At 45.9% G+C, this 17400-nt stretch overlaps 1 pseudogene; it reads right to left on the bottom strand.

The window, feature by feature from the left end:
* Positions 1 to 55: 55 nt before the first annotated feature.
* The window catches only part of LOC117970922 (calcium/calmodulin-dependent protein kinase type II subunit beta-like), a 40326-nt pseudogene continuing 22981 nt past the window's right edge, over positions 56 to 17400 (bottom strand).

Raw genomic sequence — 17400 nt, 5'->3', positions numbered from 1 at the left:
GTGAGAGAGGGGGAGAGTTGAGGGGAGGGTTTGATCGGGGGGGGGGGGCTCGTACGGTTCTCGAAGTAGAATCGATGGAAGTCCATCCCCTCCACCAGGTTCCCCAGAGCCTCGGGTTCGAAAGAGGTCAGCCCGGGGTCACAGATCCTACTGCATAGAGAGAGAGAGAGAGAGAGAGAGAGAGAGAGAGAGAGAGAGAGAGAGAGAGAGCGTGAGGACAGGGCTATGCTCTCACTGCATCAGAGACAGAGACACACACACACACACACACACACACACACACACACACACACACACACACTGACACACACACACACACACACACACACACACACACACACAGACGCACACACACACACACACAGAAACACACTGAGACGCAAAGACAGACACACACACAGAGACACACACACACACACACAGAAACACACTGAGACACAAAGACAGACACACACACAGAGACACACACACACACACACAGAAACACACTGAGACGCAACGACAGACACACACAGAGACACACACACACACACACAGAAACACACTGAGACGCAAAGACAGACACACACACACAGAGACGCACAGACACACACACACACACAGACACACACACACAGACACTGAGACACAAAGACAGACACACACACAGAGATACACACACACACACACACACACAGACACACACGCAGCACTCACGCGTACGCCTCGAAGTCTCCATTGTTGACGGCTTCGATCAGCTGCTCTGTGATCTTGATGATCTCCTGCTTGCGAGCTGAGGGGGGGAAGAGGAGAGGGAGGGGGAGAGGAGTGGTGGGGGAGAAGGGGAGGGGGAGGGGGAGAGGAGTGGTGGGGGGAGAAGGGGAGGGGGAGGGGGAGAGGAGTGGTGGGGGGAGAAGGGGAGGGGGAGGGGAGGGGGAGAGAGGTCAGTTCAGTAATTCATCAGATATAGCCGGATCGCAGATTTGAAATGTATTCTCATGTTTGTACAGTGGTGGACTTTGCTTTGCACAGCAACTCCAAACACAATCAAACCTGCGCCCAGCATGCGGTCTGTATAAAGCACAGTGCGCTGGCATTGCCCGCTGTGTGCTGGGCAGAGCCTCGCTGTGCTGTACCGTACACAGGGCACTGCTGGAGCGACCGCGCTGTATAACACTGATATAAAACCCTGCACAGAACTGCAGCAGCTACCCAGCATGCTATCTGTATAAAGTTGTGATCTAGTGTGTGTCTGTGTGTGTCTGTATGGGTGTCTGTGTCTCACACTGTGTCTGTGTGTATGTGTGTCTGTGTGTCTCACACTGTGTGTATGTGTGTGTGTGCGTGCGTGTGTCTCACACTGTGTCTGTGTGTGCGTCTGTATGTGTGTGCGTGTGTGTCAGTGTGTGTGTGTGTGTGTCAGTGTATGTGTGCGCGTGTGTGTCAGTGTGTGTGTGCGTGCGTGTGTGTGTCAGTGTGTGTGTCAGTGTGTGTGTGTGCGTGTCTCACACTGTGTCTGTGTGTGCGTCTGTATGTGTGTGTGTGTGTGTGTGTGTGTGTGTGCGTGTGTGTGTCAGTGTGTGTGTGTGCGTTGTGTGTGCGTGTGTGTGTGTCAGTGTGTGTGTGTGTCAGTGTGTGCGTGTGTGTGTCAGTGTGTGTGTGTGTCAGTGTGTGTGTGTGTGTGCATCTCAATGTGTGTGTGCGTGCGCGTGTGCGTGTGTCTCTGTATATTTTGCACGTGTCCAGTGCTCCCTCCCTGGTACTCACGCTGTGTGGAGGAGACGGGGGGGCTGGAGGGGGGCGGTGGGGGTGAAGAGGGTCTCTGCGGGGGGGCAGTGGGCCGAGGGGACCCCCCCTCTGACTTGGCCTGGGTCTGGGGGGCTGAACCCCGACGCACAGTGCAGAGCAGGTCTGAGAGTCTGGGGGCGTCTGGGAGGGGTCCGGAGCCCCTCCTAGCGCAGCTCAGAATGTCAGTCAGCTTGGTGGCTGGGGGGGGGGGGGGGGGGGGGGGGGGCGACATCACACAGAGAGGAAACAGGGGGTGATGACATCACAGAGATACAAGGTAGAAGGGAAATGACACCACAGCGATACATAAAGGAAGGGTGATGATCAATCACAGAGATAGGGACAATGACATCACAGAGATACAGGAAAGGGATGCACAAAAGAAAAAAAAATCTTTATGAAAAGAGAAAAGTCGACACAGAAAATGGTTTAAAAAACGACAGAGTGAGAGCGGGGGTGCGGAGCTGGAGATGCAGCGTGCAGGGCAGAGCTGAGCGGGGCAGTACAAGCACACACCACCAGAGGGCAGCAGCGCACTGCAAACCAAAGCGATCTGATTAACAATACCATGACCCCCCCCCTCGATCTGATTAACAATACCATGACCCCCCTCCTCGATCTGATTAACAATACCATGACCCTCCCTCGATCTGATTAACAATACCATGACCCCCCCTCGATCTGATTAACAATACCATGACCCCCCCTCGATCTGATTAACAATACCATGACCCCCCCCCTCGATCTGATTAACAATACCATGACCCCCCCCTTGATCTGATTAACAATACCATGACCCCCCCCTTGATCTGATTAACAATACCATGACCCCCCCCCTCGATCTGATTAACAATACCATGACCCCCCCTCGATCTGATTAACAATACCATGACCCCCCCCTCGATCTGATTAACAATACCATGACCCCCCCTCAATCTGATTAACAATACCATGACCCCCCCCCTCGATCTGATTAACAATACCATGACCCCCTCCTCGATCTGATTAACAATACCATGACCCCCCTCGATCTGATTAACAATACCATGACCCCCCTCCCTCGATCTGATTAACAATACCATGACCCCCCCCTCGATCTGATTAACAATACCATGACCCTCCCTCGATCTGATTAACAATACCATGACCCCCCCTCGATCTGATTAACAATACCATGACCCCCCCTCGATCTGATTAACAATACCATGACCCCCCTCCTCGATCTGATTAACAATACCATGACCCTCCCTCGATCTGATTAACAATACCATGACCCTCCCTCGATCTGATTAACAATACCATGACCCCCCCCTCGATCTGATTAACAATACCATGACCCCCCCTCGATCTGATTAACAATACCATGACCCCCCCTCGATCTGATTAACAATACCATGACCCCCCCTCGATCTGATTAACAATACCATGACCCCCCCTCGATCTGATTAACAATACCATGACCCCCCTCCTCGATCTGATTAACAATACCATAACCCCCCTCGATCTGATTAACAATACCATGACCCCCCCCTCGATCTGATTAACAATACCATGACCCCCCTCCTCGATCTGATTAACAATACCATGACCCCCCTCCTCGATCTGATTAACAATACCATGACCCCCCCTCGATCTGATTAACAATACCATGACACCCCCTCGATCTGATTAACAATACCATGACCCCCCCTCGATCTGATTAACAATACCATGACCCTCCCTCGATCTGATTAACAATACCATGACCCCCCCTCGATCTGATTAACAATACCATGACCCCCCTCCTCGATCTGATTAACAATACCATGACCCCCCCCTCGATCTGATTAACAATACCATGACCCCCCCCTTGATCTGATTAACAATACCATGACCCCCCTCGATCTGATTAACAATACCATAACCCCCCTCGATCTGATTAACAATACCATGACCCCCCCCTCGATCTGATTAACAATACCATGACCCCCCCCTCGATCTGATTAACAATACCATGACCCCCCCCTCAATCTGATTAACAATACCATGACCCCCCCTCGATCTGATTAACAATACCATGACCCCCCCCTCGATCTGATTAACAATACCATGACCCCCCCCTCGATCTGATTAACAATACCATGACCCCCCTCGTCGATCTGATTAACAATACCATGACCCCCCCCCTCGATCTGATTAACAATACCATGACCCCCCCTCGATCTGATTAACAATACCATGACCCCCCCTCGATCTGATTAACAATACCATGACCCCCCTCCTCGATCTGATTAACAATACCATGACCCCCCCTCAATCTGATTAACAATACCATGACCCCCCCTCGATCTGATTAACAATACCATGACCCCCCCTCGAGCTGATTAACAATACCATGACCCCCCCCTCAATCTGATTAACAATACCATGACCCCCCCTCGATCTGATTAACAATACCATGACCCCCCCTCGATCTGATTAACAATACCATGACCCCCCCTCGATCTGATTAACAATACCATGACCCCCCCTCGATCTGATTAACAATACCATGACCCCCCCTCGATCTGATTAACAATACCATGACCCCCCCCCTCGATCTGATTAACAATACCATGACCCCCCCTCGATCTGATTAACAATACCATGACCCCCCCTCGATCTGATTAACAATACCATGACCCCCCCTCGATCTGATTAACAATACCATGACCCCCCCTCGATCTGATTAACAATACCATGACACCCCCCTCGATCTGATTAACAATACCATGACCCCCCCCTCGATCTGATTAACAATACCATGACCCCCCCTCGATCTGATTAACAATACCATGACCCTCCCTCGATCTGATTAACAATACCATGACCCCCCCCCTCGATCTGATTAACAATACCATGACCCCCCCTCGATCTGATTAACAATACCATGACCCCCCCCCTCGATCTGATTAACAATACCATGACCCCCCCCTCGATCTGATTAACAATACCATGACCCCCCCCTCGATCTGATTAACAATACCATGACCCCCCCCCTCGATCTGATTAACAATACCATGACCCCCCCTCAATCTGATTAACAATACCATTAAATCTTCCCAGTAAGTAATCAAGGGATGTTTCAGGTTTCACACAACACTGAGCGACCCTGTACTGTTACAGAAACCATATCACTGTGAGGCTGGCTATGAGAGATCACACACACACACACACACACACAGGTCAGTCTGTGAGTGAGGGAGTGAGTGAGGGAGTGAATGAGTGAGGGAGTGAGGGAGGGAGGGAGTCAGTGAGGGGAAGCTGAACTGAGCATGCTCAGATGGACTTACAGAACACAGGAGATGGGCTTTGAGCTGATTGGATGGCGTCTGCATGAGAGCTCTCTGTGCTCTGAGCTGAGAGGGGATGAAGGGAGAGAGAGAAAGACGATAACGAAAGGAGAGAGAAGGAAAGATCATTTAAAGGAGAAAGAGAAATGAAGAAAGAAAGAAAGAAAGAAAGAAAGAAAGAAAGAAAGAAAGGAAGAAAGGAAGAAAGGAGAAGAAAAGACAGAAAGCGATGTCACCCAGCTTGAGATTGCTGAGAATGGAGTGAGGGGTGTGCGGACTGTCAGGGATCACACTGAACTGCAGAGTGTCTCAGACATGTCAGAGTACTCAAACAACAGCACACTGAGACACTGAGACACGCTGAGACACACTGAGACACGCTGTCCATACACTGAGACACACAGAGACACATTGTCCATACACTGAGACACACTGAGATACACACTGACACACTGTCCACACACTGAGACACACTGTCCATACACTGAGACACACTGTCCATACACTGAGATACACTGGGACACACTGAGACACACTGTCCACACACTGAGACACACGTCTGAACTACTGGACACAGCTCCCATCTGAACAGAGTTCAGGACCAGTTTAACTCCCTCCCCCCCGCCACTTCTGTTTATATACATTAGATATCGACACACACGCACGCGCACACGCACGCACGCATGCGCACAGACACACACCAGCTTTGCTCTTCTTTGTTTCAACTCAACTCAAACAGACCTCTCCCTCTATCTCCCCCTCTCCCTCTCTCTCTCTCCCTCTCTCTCTCTCTCTCTCTATCTCTCTCTCAGTCTCCCATCTCCCCTCCCCCTCCTTTCACAGGCTGCTATAAATAAACTCAAGGTGTCCTTGCTATGCTTTCTCTCTTCACATCTCCTCTCTCCTCTTTCTGTCATCTCACATCTCCCCTCCTCTCTCGCTCCTCTCTCCTCTTTCTGTCATCTCACATCTCCTCTCTCACTCCTCTCCTTTCTCTCTTCACATCTCCTCTCGCTCCTCTCTCCTCTTTCTGTCATCTCACATCTCCTCTCCCCTTCTCCTCTCCCTTTCCCCTTCTCCTCTCCTCTCTCTCTCCCCTTCTCCTCTCCTCTCTCTCTTTCCCCTTCTCCTCTCCTCTCTCTCCCCTTCTCCTCTCCTCTCCTTTGCGTGTTTGAAAAGAAAGACTCGCCGAGCCTCTTTGTTCTCGTCAAATTCGTAAGCACACAGACAATATCTACAAGCATGTAGAGAGCAGGTCCTGCTGGCTTTACAATCAAGGAGTCTGTTTCAAAGATCTCAGCAATCACAGAATATTTTCAGATCGCATTCAGGCAGCAAAATGACCTGCCGTCACTCAGATTCGATATGCAATCACACGAAATCCACCTGAGATCCGGGTGATATCACTAGACCTGCTTGTGAACCCCGGACTCCTACCTTTCACATCCTCGTCCTCAATGGTGGTGTTGCTGCTGTCTGTGGATTCCTGCGCAGAGACACAGAGAGGGGCGTTACTGGGGGGGGGGGCAGCGAGGGGGGGGGGGGGGGGGGGCTGTATTCACTACTGACCCATGAACTTCTAGATCTCCTGATCCGCCCCTCCTGCTCTGCACTGGACTCTCCTGACCTCAGCACCACGTTACTGGATCCTCAGCTGATGCACTATCCTTGCACTATTGCACTGCTAACATGTCACTGTAGATATAACTTGCTGTGATCCTAACTGGCTGCATCCTAGTTCATATTGTATTCTAGTAGTATTATTATTATTTGCACTGATTGTAAACTACACTGTGTTTAAATATGAAGCTTGCATTGTAACCCTGTGCTGCCCTGGAACACCTGTGAGTCGCCTGGGATAAAGACGTCTGACAAATAAATAATAATCATAATTCAAGGGGTGGCTCTATCACAGCCCTTTAATGTTGTGATCATTCATTACAGAGGAGCATGGAATGAATCCGGGTGATTAAACCCACATGAATTAACAGGGGGGGCTGAATTCACAATGAATGACTTCAGAACTCAGAGGAAGCGCAGAAGATATTCCCGTGTTACTCCTGTGGGAATCAGACACTAACACACTGACACTAACACACACTGACACTAACACACTGACACTAACACACACACACACTAACACACACTGACACACACACTGACACACACACACACTGACACTAACACACACTGACACTAACACACACACACACACTGACACTAATACACACTGACACTAACACACACACACACACACTGACACACACTGACACTAACACAGACACTAATACACACTGACACTAACACACACACACACACTGACACACACTGACACTAACACACTGACACTAATACACACTGACACTAACACACACACACTGACACACACTGACACTAACACACTGACACTAATACACACTGACACTAACACACACACACACTGACACACACACTGACACTAATACACACTGACACTAACACACACACTGACTAACACACACACACACACTGACACTAACACACTGACACTAACACACACTGACACTAACACACTGACACTAACACACACACACACTAACACACACTGACACACACATTGACACACACACACACTGACACTAACACACACTGACACTAACACACACACACACTGACACTAATACACACTGACACTAACACACTGACACTAACACACACACACACACTGACACACACTGACACTAACACACTGACACTAATACACACTGACACTAACACACACACACACACACTGACACACACTGACACTAACACACTGACACTAATACACACTGACACTAACACACACACACACACACTGACACACACTGACACTAACACACTGACACTAATACACACTGACACTAACACACACACACACTGACACACACACTGACACTAATACACACTGACACTAACACACACACTGACTAACACACACACACACTGACACTAACACACTGACACTAACACACACTGACACTAACACACTGACACTAACACACACACACACTAACACACACTGACACACACATTGACACACACACACACTGACACTAACACACACTGACACTAACACACACACACACTGACACTAATACACACTGACACTAACACACTGACACTAACACACACACACACACTGACACTAACACACTGACACTAACACACACTGACACTAACACACACACTGACACACACACACACAAGCTGACACACACACTGACACTAACACACTGACACACACACACACACACACACACACATACACTGACACACACACACTGACACTAACACACACAAACACTGACACACACACACACACACTGACACTAACACACACACAAACACTGACACACACACACTGACACACACACACTGACACTAACACACTGACACTAATACACACTGACACTAACACACACACACACTGCCACACACACTGACACAAACACACACTGACACACACACTGACACTAACACACTGACACTAACACTAACACACTGACACTAATACACTGACACAAACACACACACTAACACACACACACACACTGACACAAACACACACACTGACACTAACACACACACTGACACACACACTGACACAAACACAAACACACACACAGACACTAACACACACACTGACACACACACTGACACGCACACACAGACACACAAACTGATACACACACACACACAAACTGATACACACACACACTGACACACACACACAGACACACAAACTGATACACACACACACACACAGACACACACACTTTCGTCAACAAAGTAAAGCATTCTGACCAGATGGAGGAGAAAGACGCTCTTGCGGAAATCAGATGAAGGCGTTAGCTGTTATTATATTTGATATTTGTTACTGGAAGTTCAGCACACAAACACAAACGGGAACTCGTGTAATAACCCTAGCTGAAGGAGAATCTGTATTTTAGTGAGGTTCAGGCAGCTTCAGGTTAGGCGACACGACACAGCCACAGAGAGTTCAGTCTTCTCAGTGTATCTAGGACAGCTAGAGCTCAGAAGCAGGGACTCACAGGCTTAACAGAGCTCGGAATAGATCTGTTTCTTCATGCAGGGGAAATGACATCACTGCAGGACTGTGCAGAATTGCTCTCCGATTGGTTGATGTCGTTTCCCCCGAGGCTCCTTATGAAATATATATAGAACACGCTACTGTCACACATTTTCATAAATCATATCGTTTGGGGAGGAAAGACAGCATGACTTTTTAAGATTTTTGCTCCAGGGAAAAGAGAGGAGACGGAGAGACGCGGAGAGACACAGGTGGACAGAGAGAGGGAACGAGGGATGGAAAGAGAGCGAAAAGAGAGGAGAGTACCTTCATTCCATCCAAGGGGTTATGAATGACGGTGGTTTGAGGCTCCTAGACAGAGAAAGAGAGAGAGAGAGAGAGGGAGAGGGAGAGAGGGAGAGGGAGGGGAGGATAGGAAGGGAGTGAGAGAGAGGGGGAGGATAGCAAGAGAGTGAGAATAAGAGAGAGAGGGAGAGAGAGAAAGGGAGAGTAGTTTAGTACCAGTAGGTAGAAATTAAAACAATTTCTTTCCACATCATGCATTAGCGGGGGGCTGGGGGGGGGGCTGGGGGGGGGTTCCAGTGCAGTTACTGAAACTGAACGTCACAAATGAATTCCAATCATGATCGATCCCACACATCATTCCCAACGGATCTCAAGCGCGGACGCTGTTCAGGAGAGCTCCCAGTCTCTTCTGCAGGAGTCTTCGGACTTAAAGAGACAGGCGTCTGCAGTGTTGAGAGTGGAGCTCTCTTTCCTATAGAGCTCTATACAGCTCTGCAGTGTTGAGTTCTCTTTCCTATAGAGCTCTATACAGCTCTGCAGTGTTGAGAGTGGAGCTCTCTTTCCTATAGAGCTCTATACAGCTCTGCAGTGTTGAGAGTGGAGCTCTCTTTCCTATAGAGCTCTATACAGCTCTGCAGTGTTGAGAGTGGAGCTCTCTTTCCTATAGACCTCTATACGACTCTGCAGTGTTGAGTTCTCTTTCCTATAGAGCTCTATACAGCTCTGCAGTGTTGAGAGTGGAGCTCTCTTTCCTATAGACCTCTATACGACTCTGCAGTGTTGAATTCTCTTTCCTATAGACCTCTATACGACTCTGCAGTGTTGAGTTCTCTTTCCTATAGAGCTCTATACAGCTCTGCAGTGTTGAGATCTCTTTCCTATAGAGCTCTATACAGTTCTGCAGTGTTGAGATCTCTTTCCTATAGAGCTCTATACAGTTCTGCAGTGTTGAGATCTCTTTCCTATAGAGCTATATACAGCTCTGCAGTGTTGAGTGGAGTTCTCTTTCCTATAGACCTCTATACAGCTCTGCAGTGTGGAGTTCTCTTTCCTATAGACCTCTATACAGTTCTGCAGTGTTGAGAGTGGAGCTCTCTTTCCTATAGACCTCTATACAGCTCTGCAGTGTTGAATTCTCTTTCCTATAGACCTCTATACAGCTCTGCAGTGTTGAGTGGAGTTCTCTTTCCTATAGACCTCTATACAGCTCTGCAGTGTTGAGTTCTCTTTCCTATAGACCTCTATACAGCTCTGCAGTGTTGAGTTCTCTTTCCTATAGAGCTCTATACAGCTCTGCAGTGTTGAGAGTGGAGCTCTCTTTCCTATAGAGCTCTATACAGCTCTGCAGTGTTGAGAGTGGAGCTCTCTTTCCTATAGAGCTCTATACAGCTCTGCAGTGTTGAGAGTGGAGCTCTCTTTCCTATAGACCTCTATACGACTCTGCAGTGTTGAGTTCTCTTTCCTATAGAGCTCTATACAGCTCTGCAGTGTTGAGAGTGGAGCTCTCTTTCCTATAGACCTCTATACGACTCTGCAGTGTTGAATTCTCTTTCCTATAGACCTCTATACGACTCTGCAGTGTTGAGTTCTCTTTCCTATGAGCTCTATACAGCTCTGCAGTGTTGAGATCTCTTTCCTATAGAGCTCTATACAGTTCTGCAGTGTTGAGATCTCTTTCCTATAGAGCTCTATACAGTTCTGCAGTGTTGAGATCTCTTTCCTATAGAGCTATATACAGCTCTGCAGTGTGGAGTTCTCTTTCCTATAGACCTCTATACAGTTCTGCAGTGTTGAGAGTGGAGCTCTCTTTCCTATAGACCTCTATACAGCTCTGCAGTGTTGAATTCTCTTTCCTATAGACCTCTATACAGCTCTGCAGTGTTGAGTGGAGTTCTCTTTCCTATAGACCTCTATACAGCTCTGCAGTGTTGTTTTAGTTTTGTGAACAGGGTTCATTACAAAATCGACAGTGATGGCTCGGACATGCCTGGCTGTGAAATGGAAACACAAAAGGGAAAACAAAGCAGCACAGAAAGTGAGGGATAAAGAAGATTAATACCAGTGCGGGGGAGGACTGGTTTCCTTTGGGGCTGCTCACTGTGCTGGTTCTGTTGCTGTTAGTCTGGGGCTGTGCAGGAAACACAACAACGTTACCCTCCAGAGAACAGAACAACAGAAACAGGGACCTCACTGAGCAGAGTGTGTGTGTGCTACCCCTGCTCACCACGGGACCCCCAGAGACACACACACACACACACATACACACACACACACACACACACACACACACACACACACACACACACACACACACACACACACCACGGGACCCCCAGAGACACACACACTCCACGGGACCCCCAGAGACACACACACACACAGCAGAGGACCCCCAGAGACACACACACACACACACACACACACACACACACACACACACACCACGGGACCCCCAGAGACACACACACACACACCACAGGACCCCCAGACACACACACACACACACACACACACACACACACACACACACACACACCACGGGACCCCCAGAGACACACACACACACACCACGGGACCCCCAGAGACACACACACACACACCAGAGGACCCCCAGAGACACACACACACACACACACACACACACACACACCACGGGACCCCCAGAGACACACACACACACACCACAGGACCCCCAGAGACACACACACACACACACACACACACACACACACACACACACACCACGTGACCCCCAGAGACACACACACACACCACGGGACCCCCAGAGACACACACACACACTCCACGGGACCCCCAGAGACACACACACACACACACACACACACACAACGGGACCCCCAGACACACACACACACACCACAGGACCCCCAGAGACACACACACACCAGGGGACCCCCAGACACACACACACACACCACAGGACCCCCAGAGACACACACACACACACACACCACGGGACCCCCAGAGACACACACACACACACCAGGGGACCCCCAGAGACACACACACACAGGGATACACATACACACACACTAACACACACACACTCACACACTGAGACACACAAACACAGAGACACACAGACACACACTCACACACATACACGCAGAGACAGACACACACACACACACGCACACACAGACACACAGACACGGCTCACACTGTAACACACACACACACAGAGACACACACTCGCACACATACACGCAGAGACAGACACACACACACGCACACACAGACACTGAGACACACAGACAGACAGACACGGCTCACACTGAGACACACACACAGCGATCACAGCTCACTCTCAAGAACACCGCTACAGCCAGATACAACCCACAATGCACTGCTTCACAGCTCCACGCTCTACCACAATGCACTGCGTCAGTTGCATATAACCCCACAATGCACTGCTTCACAGCTCCACGATCTCCCACAATGCACTGCTTCACAGCTCCACACTCTCCCACGATGCACTGCTTTTCACATCTCAACTCTCCCACAATGCACTGCTTTTCACAGCTGCTGTTTCTCTGAATCGTCTTTTAAAACAGCCGGCTCAATCTGGTGGGTAATTCCCAGCAAATCACCAAATCATCAAATCACCAAATCACTAAAATCACCAAATCACCAAATCATTGTCGGTTCACAGCAGTAAAAATGTCCCCGGATGAGAGGAAAGTAAACCTCCAATCCGCTTTTTAAACCCCTGGGCGTGGGAGCTAGTCGCCAGCGCTGGGTACTCGGTGTAAAGGTGAGGGAAGGACGGCTTGCCTGGTTTTGATCTCGACACGTTAATGAAGGGATTTATTTAATAGCTGCCGATCAATACTTCTGAAAGGCGATTCCATGCCCGAGCAATTCCGAGTTTGCATCGTCTTCGCTCGATCTCTGCTCGCTTAAAAACGGTGCACGCAAAAAAAAGCTGCCTGAAAACGTTTCCTCTCTCCTTCTCTCTCTCGTTCTCTCTCTCTCTTGTTTTCTCTCTCCGTTTCCTCTCTCTCTCTCTAAAAGAATCTTCTGAATCTTCTATCGCAGTGTCAGATTGCTGTTTCTGCTTCAATCGTTGTTGACTAGCAAAAGCAGCTTCTGAAAAGACTCCCCACGGGTGCGGGTGTGTGAGGGGGAAGCATGTTAGCGTTGCGCTGGGCACTCGATTGCCCCGGGAACCCGTGCGACGCTGATATGCTTCCCCACAACCAGCCCCCCCCTCCCCCCCCCCCCTCCCGAAAGTGAAGCCAGTTTAATAAAAGGTGATCCTCACCATGTACTGAACAGAAGAGCTGGATTTCCGTTTCTGAAATGATGGCGAGACAAAAAGAGAGAGAGGGGAGAAAGAATGAAAGAATGTGAATAAAATAATGGAAATTAATAAATTAATTCATCAGTTAAAGAAACAGATGCATATACAGCAATCCGTCATTATGGAAGTACATGGAAATGAATACACTGTGGTCGGATCCTGGATATATTTTTCATGTGTTTGTTTGTATGGTGTTGTATGAGGTGTTAAAGTGGCACCCGGCTCCGATGAGCCCTCATGCATTCGCTTCTACTCTTCCACATGAACCCAGATATACAAAGACTGGAAGAGAGTCTGGATTTATCCATCTATTGTTTATTGTATTGCATTGCAGTGTATTGTAGTTATTGTATTGTATTGTAGTTATTGTATTGTATTCTAATGTATTGCAGTGTATTGTATTGTATTGCAGTGTATTGTATTGTATTGCAGTGTATTGTAGTGTAGTGTATTGTATTGTATTGTAATGTATTGCAGTGTATTGTATTGTATTGCAGTGTATTGTATTGTATTATATTGCAGTGTATTGTATTGTAGTTATTGTATTGTAGTTATTGTATTGTAGTGTAGTGTAGTGTATTGCAGTGTATTGTATTGTATTGCAGTGTATTGTATTGTATTGTAGTTATTGCATTGCAGTGTATTGTATTGTAGTTATTGTATTGCAGTGTATTGTATTGTAGTTATGGTATTGTAGTGTATTGCAGTGTATTGTATTTATTGTAGTTATTGCATTGCATTGTATTGTAGTTATTGTATTGCAGTGTATTGTATTGTAGTTATTGTATTGTAGTTATTGTATTGTAGTGTAGTGTAGTGTATTGCAGTGTATTGTATTGTATTGCAGTGTATTGTATTGTATTGTATTGCAGTGTATTGTATTGTAATGTATTGCAGTGTATTGTATTGTATTGCAGTGTATTGTAGTGTATTGTATTGTAGTTATTGTATTGCCGTGCATTGTATTGTATTGCAGTGTATTGTATTGTAGTTATTGTATTGTAGTGTAGTGTAGTGTATTGTATTGCCGTGTATTGTATTGTAATGTATTGCAGTGTATTGTATTGTATTGCCGTGTATTGTATTATATTGCAGTGTATTGTATTGTATTGCAGTGTATTGTATTGTATTATATTGCAGTGTATTGTATTGTAGTTATTGTATTGCAGTGTACTGTATTGTAGTTATTGTATTGTAGTTATTGTATTGTAGTGTAGTGTAGTGTATTGTCATGTATTGTATTGTAGTTATTGTATTGTATTGTATTGTATTATATTGCAGTGTATTGTATTGCAGTGTATTGTAGTGTAGTGTACTGTATTGTATTGCAGTGTATTGTATTGTATTGCAGTGTATTGTATTGTATTGTAGTTATTGCATTGCAGTGTATTGTATTGTAGTTATTGTATTGCAGTGTATTGTATTTATTGTAGTTATTGCATTGCATTGTATTGTAGTTATTGTATTGTAGTTATTGTATTGCAGTGTATTGTATTGTAGTTATTGTATTGTAGTGTATTGTATTTATTGTAGTTATTGCATTGCATTGTATTGTAGTTATTGTATTGTAGTTATTGTATTGCAGTGTATTGTATTGTAGTTATTGTATTGCAGTGTATTGTATTTATTGTAGTTATTGCATTGCATTGTATTGTAGTTATTGTATTGTAGTTATTGTATTGCAGTGTATTGTATTGTAGTTATTGTATTGTAGTGTAGTGTAGTGTATTGCAGTGTATTGTATTGTATTGTATTGCAGTGTATTGTATTGTAGTGTGTTGTATTGTAGTGTATTGTATTGCAGTATATTGTATTGTAGTGTAATGTAGTGTATTGTATTGCATTACAGTGTATTGTATTCTACTGTATTGTATTGCAGTGTATTGTTTTGTAGTGTATGGTATTGTATTGCTGTGTATTGTATTGTATTGTATTGTATTGTATTGTATTGTAATGTATTGTATTGTAGTATATTGTATTGTATTGTAGTGTACTGTACTGTATTGTATTGTGTTGCATTGCAGTGTATTGTATTTATTGTAGTTATTGCATTGCATTGTATTGTAGTTATTGTATTGTAGTTATTGTATTGCCGTGTATTGCAGTGTATTGTATTGTAGTTATTGTATTATAGTGTAGTGTAGTGTAGTGTAGTGTATTGCAGTGTATTGTATTGTAGTGTATTGTATTGCAGTGTATTGTATTGCAGTGTATTGTATTGTATTGTATTGTGTTGCATTGCAGTGTATTGTATTTATTGTAGTTATTGCATTGCATTGTATTGTAGTTATTGTATTGTAGTTATTGTATTGCAGTGTATTGTATTGTATTGTAGTTATTGCATTGCATTGTATTATAGATATTGTATTGTAGTTATTGTATTGCCGTGTATTGTATTGTAGTTATTGTATTGTAGTTATTGTATTATAGTGTAGTGTAGTGTATTGCAGTGTATTATATTGTAGTGTATTGTATTGTAGTGTATTGTATTGCAGTGTATTGAATTGCAGTACATTGTAGTGTAGTGTAGTGTAGTGTAGTGTATTGTATTACATTACAGTGTATTATATTCTACTGTATTGTATTGCAGTGTATTGTTTTGTAGTGTATTGTATTGTAGTGTACTGTAGTGTAGTGTATTGCATTGCAGTGTATTGTATTGCAGTGTATTGTTTTGTAGTGTATTGTATTGTAGTGTACTGTAGTGTAGTGTATTGCATTGCAGTGTATTGTAGTGTAGTGTATTGTATTGTAGTGTATTGTAGTGTATTGTATTGTAATGTAGTGGATTGTAGTGTATTGTTTTGTAGTGTATTGCATTGCAGTGTATTGTAGTGTAGTGTATTGTAGTGTATTGTAGTGTATTGTATTGTAATGTAGTGTATTGTATTGGCTCCAGCTGGTGACCAGTTAGAGCTTTGATACTGGGACACTGGGACACACTGGGACTGGTGCAGGTCCTCCCAGATTGAAATAAATACAAAAAAAATTATTAAAAAAACAGGTTCCAAGCCACACAAAGCGCCTCTGTGCATTCCCTCAGCATTAGCTGCTCAAAGGAATAGGTTTCATGACACTGCATGGCAAACTAGAATAGATTGGCGGAGCGGACAAGGAACGAGGGAGGTGAAGAGAGAGAGACTGCTGAGCGAAGGAGCAAGGAAAAGAAAGAGAAAGAGAGCGAGAGAGACGGAGAGTCGAGAGGAAAAACAGGAACAGAACTCCCCGAACGAGAGGAGTCCGTTCAGCCCATCAGAGCTCATCCTGCTCCTAGTAGTTTCAAAACATTTTTGTAATATGCTTTACCAGACCTCTCTGTGCTTTACAATGCTTCCCTATGCTTTACCAGACCTCTCTGTGCTTTACAATGCTTCCCTATGCTTTACCAGACCTCTCTGTGCTTTACAATGCTTCCCTATGCTTTACCATCCCTCTCTGTGCTTTACAATGCTTCCCTATGCTTTACCAGACCTCTCTGTGCTTTACAATGCTTCCCTATGCTTTACCAGACCTCTCTGTGCTTTACAATGCTTCCCTATGCTTTACCACACCTCTCTGTGCTTTACAATGCTTCCCTATGCTTTACCACACCTCTCTGTGCTTTACAATGCTTCCCTATGCTTTACCAGACCTCTCTGTGC

The sequence above is a fragment of the Acipenser ruthenus genome, unplaced genomic scaffold, assembly GCF_902713425.1.
Source record: "Acipenser ruthenus unplaced genomic scaffold, fAciRut3.2 maternal haplotype, whole genome shotgun sequence".
Classification (NCBI taxonomy): domain Eukaryota; kingdom Metazoa; phylum Chordata; class Actinopteri; order Acipenseriformes; family Acipenseridae; genus Acipenser; species Acipenser ruthenus.
The sequence above is the reverse complement of the archived record's forward strand: the minus strand, read 5'-3'. Positions and strand labels throughout refer to the sequence as shown.